Source organism: Crocodylus porosus, unplaced genomic scaffold (assembly GCF_001723895.1).
Source record: "Crocodylus porosus isolate Cpor-Errol unplaced genomic scaffold, CroPor_comp1, whole genome shotgun sequence".
Lineage (NCBI taxonomy): Eukaryota > Metazoa > Chordata > Crocodylia > Crocodylidae > Crocodylus > Crocodylus porosus.
The window spans coordinates 71,880,149-71,886,591 of NW_017728947.1; the positions used below are offsets into that span (position 1 = coordinate 71,880,149).

Sequence of the window (6,443 nt, forward strand, 5' to 3'; positions counted from 1 at the left end):
AGCTGGAGAGGTGCCTGGCCAATGACCCAACCAATCTATACCTCTGTGGAGAGTGTTGGGAGAGGCAGGAAAAGCTTCATGCTCTGGACAACCACTGCACCTGTGATGCGTTTGTCTGCTTGTGCATCCAGCTCCATCGGAAGATGGACTGTGGTTCCTGCTTCTTCTATGCCCTGGAGAGGAAGCAAGGCGCCATAGTGCCTTGGTCTCCCTGCTTGGGTGCACGTGGTGGTATACCATGGTAGGGTACAGGCAGGAACATGGAGGCATGTACAAGTCACGATGAAGGGCAGTTGCTCTGGGGCTCTCCTAGAAGCCTAGGACTGGGCATGAGGGAGGGTTCATGTTGATGGGGCAGGGGGTTGGGAGCATGGTCACCCATGCCTGACAGCCAGTCAGGCAGGGGTGACATGTAGGGGGTGCACACGGGTGCGCGTGCACCCCCTGCATGTGATGGTGCACCTCCTACAAAAAGGCACCACCGCCACTGTTAGTGGCGCCTGTGGGCAGTCACTGCTTGCTGCCCCAACACTGGTACTGCTGGCATCTGCAGGCAGTCCCTTATCACCCCTGGCTGCTGCCGACACTGGTGGTAGTGCCTGTGGGTGGTCACTGACCCGCGGTTGGCGCTCACTACCCCACCTCTACCACTGACAATGCCAGTGGTGTCTGCGGGAGCTCTTTGCTCACTGTCACTGGGCTCCCACTGCTGTGCTTTTGCCGCCACTGGTGCAGCTGTACCCTCCCAGCCGCCGGGGGCAAGCGCGGTCCATGCAATCAGGGATGGCCTGGCTGCTCAGGTGTATTCAGCAACCTCTGGCAGCCTGGGAAGCCTGTGGGGCATGCTGGGAGGTGTGTGCGAGCACCCTTAACATGCTATTCTAAGTCAGTGCAGGCAAACTGTGTGCCCCTCCGAACAAAAAGCAAACCTGTTTTCTGTTCGCTACTGAACTAACCTAATCTGCTTAGTGAAACCAGTGTCATTTATCTTGATTCTGCATTGGGCATTTTAATGTCTGCATCTAACCCTAGTCCCTTTCTTTTTAGTCTTATGAACTTGAATTTGCTTTTGCTCAGTGACAGAAAAGGGAAATGTCTCCAAACTAACCTACTACCTGGTGGTAAGAACCCTTGAATAGAAGCTGGGAGATGTGGGTTTGAACTCTCTCGGGTTGATAAGGGCTTATAACCCAACTCCCTTACTTTCTGGGCAAGCTCTTCACCCAATAAGCTACTATATATAAAGCAGGCAGTAGTACTGTAAAGCAGCCATGACTGCATCTGTGGTAGGCCCAATCCCGCAAAAACACATAAAGCAGATTGCAGCTGTATTCCAAGTATGCCTAGTACATTATGGCTCCTCTGGGTACGTAGGTGCCTTTCCTTCTGCTTTCTGGATTTCATTTAGGGCATACGCAGAATCTACGAACAAAACTGTTCAGAAAGGATGTTTTCAGGCATGACCAGAAGCAGAAGTGCAGGTGCCAAGGGGAACTTTCAGGCTAAACAGTAACACATTTAGTGAGTTTAGGTGCTTCCAAAGTTATGTTGTTGCTGAGTGGTGGTTTCTGGATTACAGTTTTGGACTTGGTCACTCCAAATCCATCAAAGTACGGGTTCAAACCCTAAGTTTTTTTGTTTTGTTTGTTTTTGATTTAGCCCTTCATCTCTGCTATCCTGATTGTTGTTTAATGGAAAGTGCATTTAGGGCCCTAGTTGTTAATCACAAATCATGAAAGGAGTTACTTCTTTTGAAATACAATTCTAATATTGGAGGGACATAGACAAATAATTTTAATAAACAAACAATAATATTCCACCTTTTTTATTTCAGCTGCTTCTTTCATATAAATTATTTAAATAACATTGACTAAAAACAGCAACAACCAGCATTCCAGAGTGTGTGTATAGAAACTCACTAATATAAATTAGTGCCTTTTAAAAATCACTATAAACTCTGTTTTCTGTAATTATAACAAGCTCTAGAGTTTTAACCATGTAATAGTAATTTTTTAGTGTCTTTGCCATTATTTTCCTTTTGATTTATTTAACTACATCTAACTTGAGCAAACAATGTTAAGTGGGAAAACAGATGTGATTAAATAGCCTGTAATTATGTCTTTAGTCATCTGTTACTATCACAAGGCTCCTCCTGCTACTATGACCAGAAAAAAGTGACCTAACTGATTTCACCAACAGCTTTGCCAGTGCCTGATGCAGAATAGATGGCCTTATTAAGCAATCAAAAAAATCAAGCATTACATTGGAATAGTAATCAGCAGTGTTTATACTGTTCAAACATTAGCCCCACAATGCACAATCAGGACCATGAATTCTGCTAATTGGGTACCTTCTGCATCCAGAGGTGCCTGCAATAGGAAACAAAAGGGACTTGAAAATTACTGTTTGTAGCAATTAGTTTTTCTCTAAAGGCTTAACCCAGTTCAGGGAACCCATGAATCAAACGGGGATTATTATAGCAACTATGGTATTTAAATGTCCTATGTCATTATTCAGCATCAAATTTAGCATAGCAAATCTAATTTGATTTACTCTTTGAAATATGATTATTTTGAATTTTTTAAATCCTAAACTGCAAACTGTTTATTTTATGTCTTTTTATATTTTCTATATTAAATATTTTCTTTTTAAAGATTATGATCTTGTTTGAGGCCAGCTGTAAAGACTCTTATATACATTTATTATTGAGGAGCTAAGCTCTAAAGAACAGTATATTGGAGAGTGTTATGCTATTATTTTTCTCAGAATGATCTGTACTTTACCAGACTATTGAGGGGCTTAATGTTTCAGAAAAATGTGAGGACTAAAAGCATATTGTTTATTAGGATAACTACAAATTTGCGTCATTAAGTAACTATAAACATTTTAAAGAAGGAAAATATAGGTACCTGTATATGCATTTTTTGAGTAAACTAGCAGTGCATTTACAAATAGGCTTCAACGAAAGCTCAGTGGATTATATTAAATTGGTTACAAAAGCTTTTCACCCTTTTATTTCCTTTGAATCTTTAGTATTTCTGACGTAATAATCTGATAGCCAAATCTCTGTGCTTTGGTTCTTTCTATTATAGACTCCCTGCTGTAGATGCTTAAGGGACAAATTAACAGTAGTACAATTTGAGTAACCTCTTCACCTCTTCTACAAAGCATCAGCTGCATGTTCTTGCTTTGCTGAAGCTCTCCATATGGTTACAGCAGGACCTTCCCAATAGAATACAAAAAAACTTAGAATATAGGAGAAAAACTGAAGAAACAAGAAAAGGGAAGCAAAAAGTCTCTAAGTCAAACTGTAGTTTCATTTTTATTATTTGCAGTTTACACCATATAACAGTAATATATTAATAAGTTGCAATAAATTCCTCATTAGTTAAATGCTGCTTAATCCATACATGATTAAGTATGTGACCTTAAAATTGGTATTCATACAAAATATTACTTTATGAAACCATCAAATTATAGGAAAATATTGGTACTTTGAAGACAATCAGAATGATAAGTATGATAGTTTCTAGAGATACTCCACCAACATTTCCTCTGACTGATTGCATTACATATTGATATTAGTGAGTATCAGTATGTAGTGCAATCAGTCAGTAGAAAATGAGTGAAATGTGAACTAATGAGAGCTAATTGTCTCATATAATAGCAAGGACACAGAATTCTATCAATTAAATTAGTCTAAGTTGAAACAACTATCAGTGTAATAATGTTGATAATATCAGCCAAATTAGATGTAATGAAATAAATGGTATGCTAAAGAACAGGGATGCACACCTCCTTCGGTCCCCGCCCTGTTCTAACCAGCGAGGAGATCTTTCTGACTTTTGGTTCAATTTACCCAGAGCTATATCAAATGCATCACTTGAAAAATACTCTCCTGTCCTTGTGAGAGAAGTACAGCAGGATCTTTGTCCCAGCAATCATAAAAGGCCTAAATGCAATGCGGCAGTTGAGGAGCAGACATGTTTATGCCACTAGATGGCTATCAAGGACTGGAAAGACACACCCACCAGCTACCATACCCTTTCAGTGATGGAGTGGGTGGAGCAGTGAAAAAAAGTTTTGTGACTGACATAAGAGGATGTTTAACTTCAGTAAGTGTCAAGACGTGCATTTTTCCCCTTGGGAAGCTGTTCTACAAATAAATATTTTTTTATCATGATCAAGTTCTTAATGTGAGAAGCAAAGGTTTTTTGGGTGATACCGGAGGATTAGATCTAGAAGCAAAGAGAAGTTATCACAAGCAGCTTCAAAACAAGAGAAGCACAATGAAATAGATAACTTGTAGATCGGGGGGAAAGGTTTGGTATTACCTGTGGAGTGCTGAGAAGTTAGCAGGGATAGCAGGTAGTGTAATGAGCCATGATGACATTAGCTGTGTTTAATCCATAGCTCAGAAGTGTAACAGTCAGGGCCAACACCCTAGGTGGCAGCAGGGACTGGGCTGGCAGAGGTAGTGGCTGATGTTCATGTGCCCCTCTAAATGGGCCCTGGGGCTGGTGGTTCAGTAACCTGATCGTTACACTACTGCCAGTACTTTTAGTCTCCAGTAAAATTATGAATTTTATTCCTGGGTCCACCATGTGACAGTATTTTGCAGATTTCCCTTGAGTATTAGAATTGTGAGGTCAGAAAGGGAGTAGTTCTGTGAAAAGTGGTCTCCTATTGGTGAGCTTTTTTTTGGTTCGGAAGCTGCTTCTAATAACTTCGCTTTGTTTCTAGTTCATAGTCTTCCTGCATTCTTCGAGTGACTGTTCATTTAAACATGGAGTTAAATGCAAACTTTTACTTTATGGATCTAGCTTAGGCTGTATCTGCTTCTTTTCAAGACCTGAAAAAGCTACTTTGTGCCCAAAAGTGTGGCTTGCATTTCTGATCCAGAAGCATCCTCTAGCAGCAACCTATTGGACCTACTGGGGGCTATATTGGTGAGGGTTCTGTTGTGAAGCCCCTACCAAAATCTTGGCTGCCGAGGAGCAGGCCCCTCTAGCTTCTTTGTCAGTCCAGGGTTTTTGTCCTCTGAACACACATAGGGTTTCATGCAATTATAATATACTACAGAAGTTTATCTGTCTGGCCTACTTGCCATCTAATACAACACCTCAAACAATTCCTGATGACTGTATAAGGGCCACTGAACTTCTTACATAGCTTTTGGCACTGGCCCTACCTCCTGGTTTAGTTCTGTGCCCATTCCAGCTCTCTTGGTTCCTATACCTGTCTGGGGACTCTGAGGTCATAGTACTCTTTTTGCCTTTGTGTGGCTGAAGCCTGATGTCTCTTAACAGCTTGGCTTACCCAACTTAGGTATCCTGCCATCTTTGTAACATTTCCAATGGATTGCTATATTCTGATATATTTACTCTAGAGATATCAACAGGTAGGCAAATTTCCTATCCAAACAATATCATATATGGTATATGTCATGTAGATGACTGCACACTGCTCTGATGGATCATTATGACATAAGGGAGTATCTCATCCCACTCCATCTGACTGTCTGATCCAAGAGGACGCATGTCAACCAGAGTATGGTTGAATTGTTCCAGATGGGGTTGATATGATGTGGTGCAGGTTTTGGTGATTTCCTGAAGGTCACATACTTGATGAAATAGTTGAGACTCAAAATTTCTCCCCTAGTCAGTGTATAGGGATTGAGGTACACCATGATAGCACACAGATTTCTCAACAATTGCCTTTGCTGCAGCCTGAACCTTCTGATCTCGGAGGGGGTATGCTTCTGCCCATTGGAAAAATAGTTAGCCACTACTGAAACATACTTGCTTCTGTGTGGTGTAATGGGAAGGGGACCCAGGATGTCCATTGCTATCCTTTTCAGGGGTCATCCAGCCTGCATGGAGACTGTGGGGGCCCTGTGATTACTCTTCAGTCCTTTTCAGGCACCACACACCTTGCATGACCTGCACCAGTCCTTAACAGATTTTCTCCAGCCTAACAAAAAGTACCAAGATTGGGCCAAGACTGGACCTTACGAGCATGGCCAAATGTCCCTCAATATTGGAATCATGTAAAGCTTGCAGAATTTTTGGCATTTCCTTCTCTGGTACCACTATTTGAATAAGCTCAGTTCTTTGGGTAGGTTGTGTAAGTTTTTGTACCAGTACTCCTTGCTTAATGCTCACCTCAAGCCATACTACCTGGTACCTCTTGAGGTGCAGATGATATTGCCCTTCTTCAGGGAACTCTTCACTATTGATTTTCTTCTACTTTATTAGTTTTTTAGTAGTTTCATCGTTTCATAGTTTCTAGGGTCAGAAGGGACCTGAGTAGATCATCTAGTCTGACCCCCTGCTATGGCAGGAAAGATTACTGGGGTCAAATGACCCCAGCAAGGTGTTCATCTAACCTCCTCTTAAAGACCCCCAGGGTAGGGGCCAGCACCACTTCTCTTGGAAGTTGGT

At 41.7% G+C, this 6,443-nt stretch overlaps 1 long non-coding RNA gene across 1 annotated transcript in view; it reads left to right on the forward strand.

Moving 5' to 3' along the window:
• Positions 1-1,045: 1,045 nt before the first annotated feature.
• Positions 1,046-6,443, forward strand: part of LOC109321605 — a 10,284-nt gene continuing 4,886 nt past the window's right edge. Inside the window, exon 1 of the long non-coding RNA XR_002104103.1 lies at positions 1,046-1,121. This is a non-coding gene — a long non-coding RNA (uncharacterized LOC109321605). The remainder of the gene's footprint in view (positions 1,122-6,443) is intronic.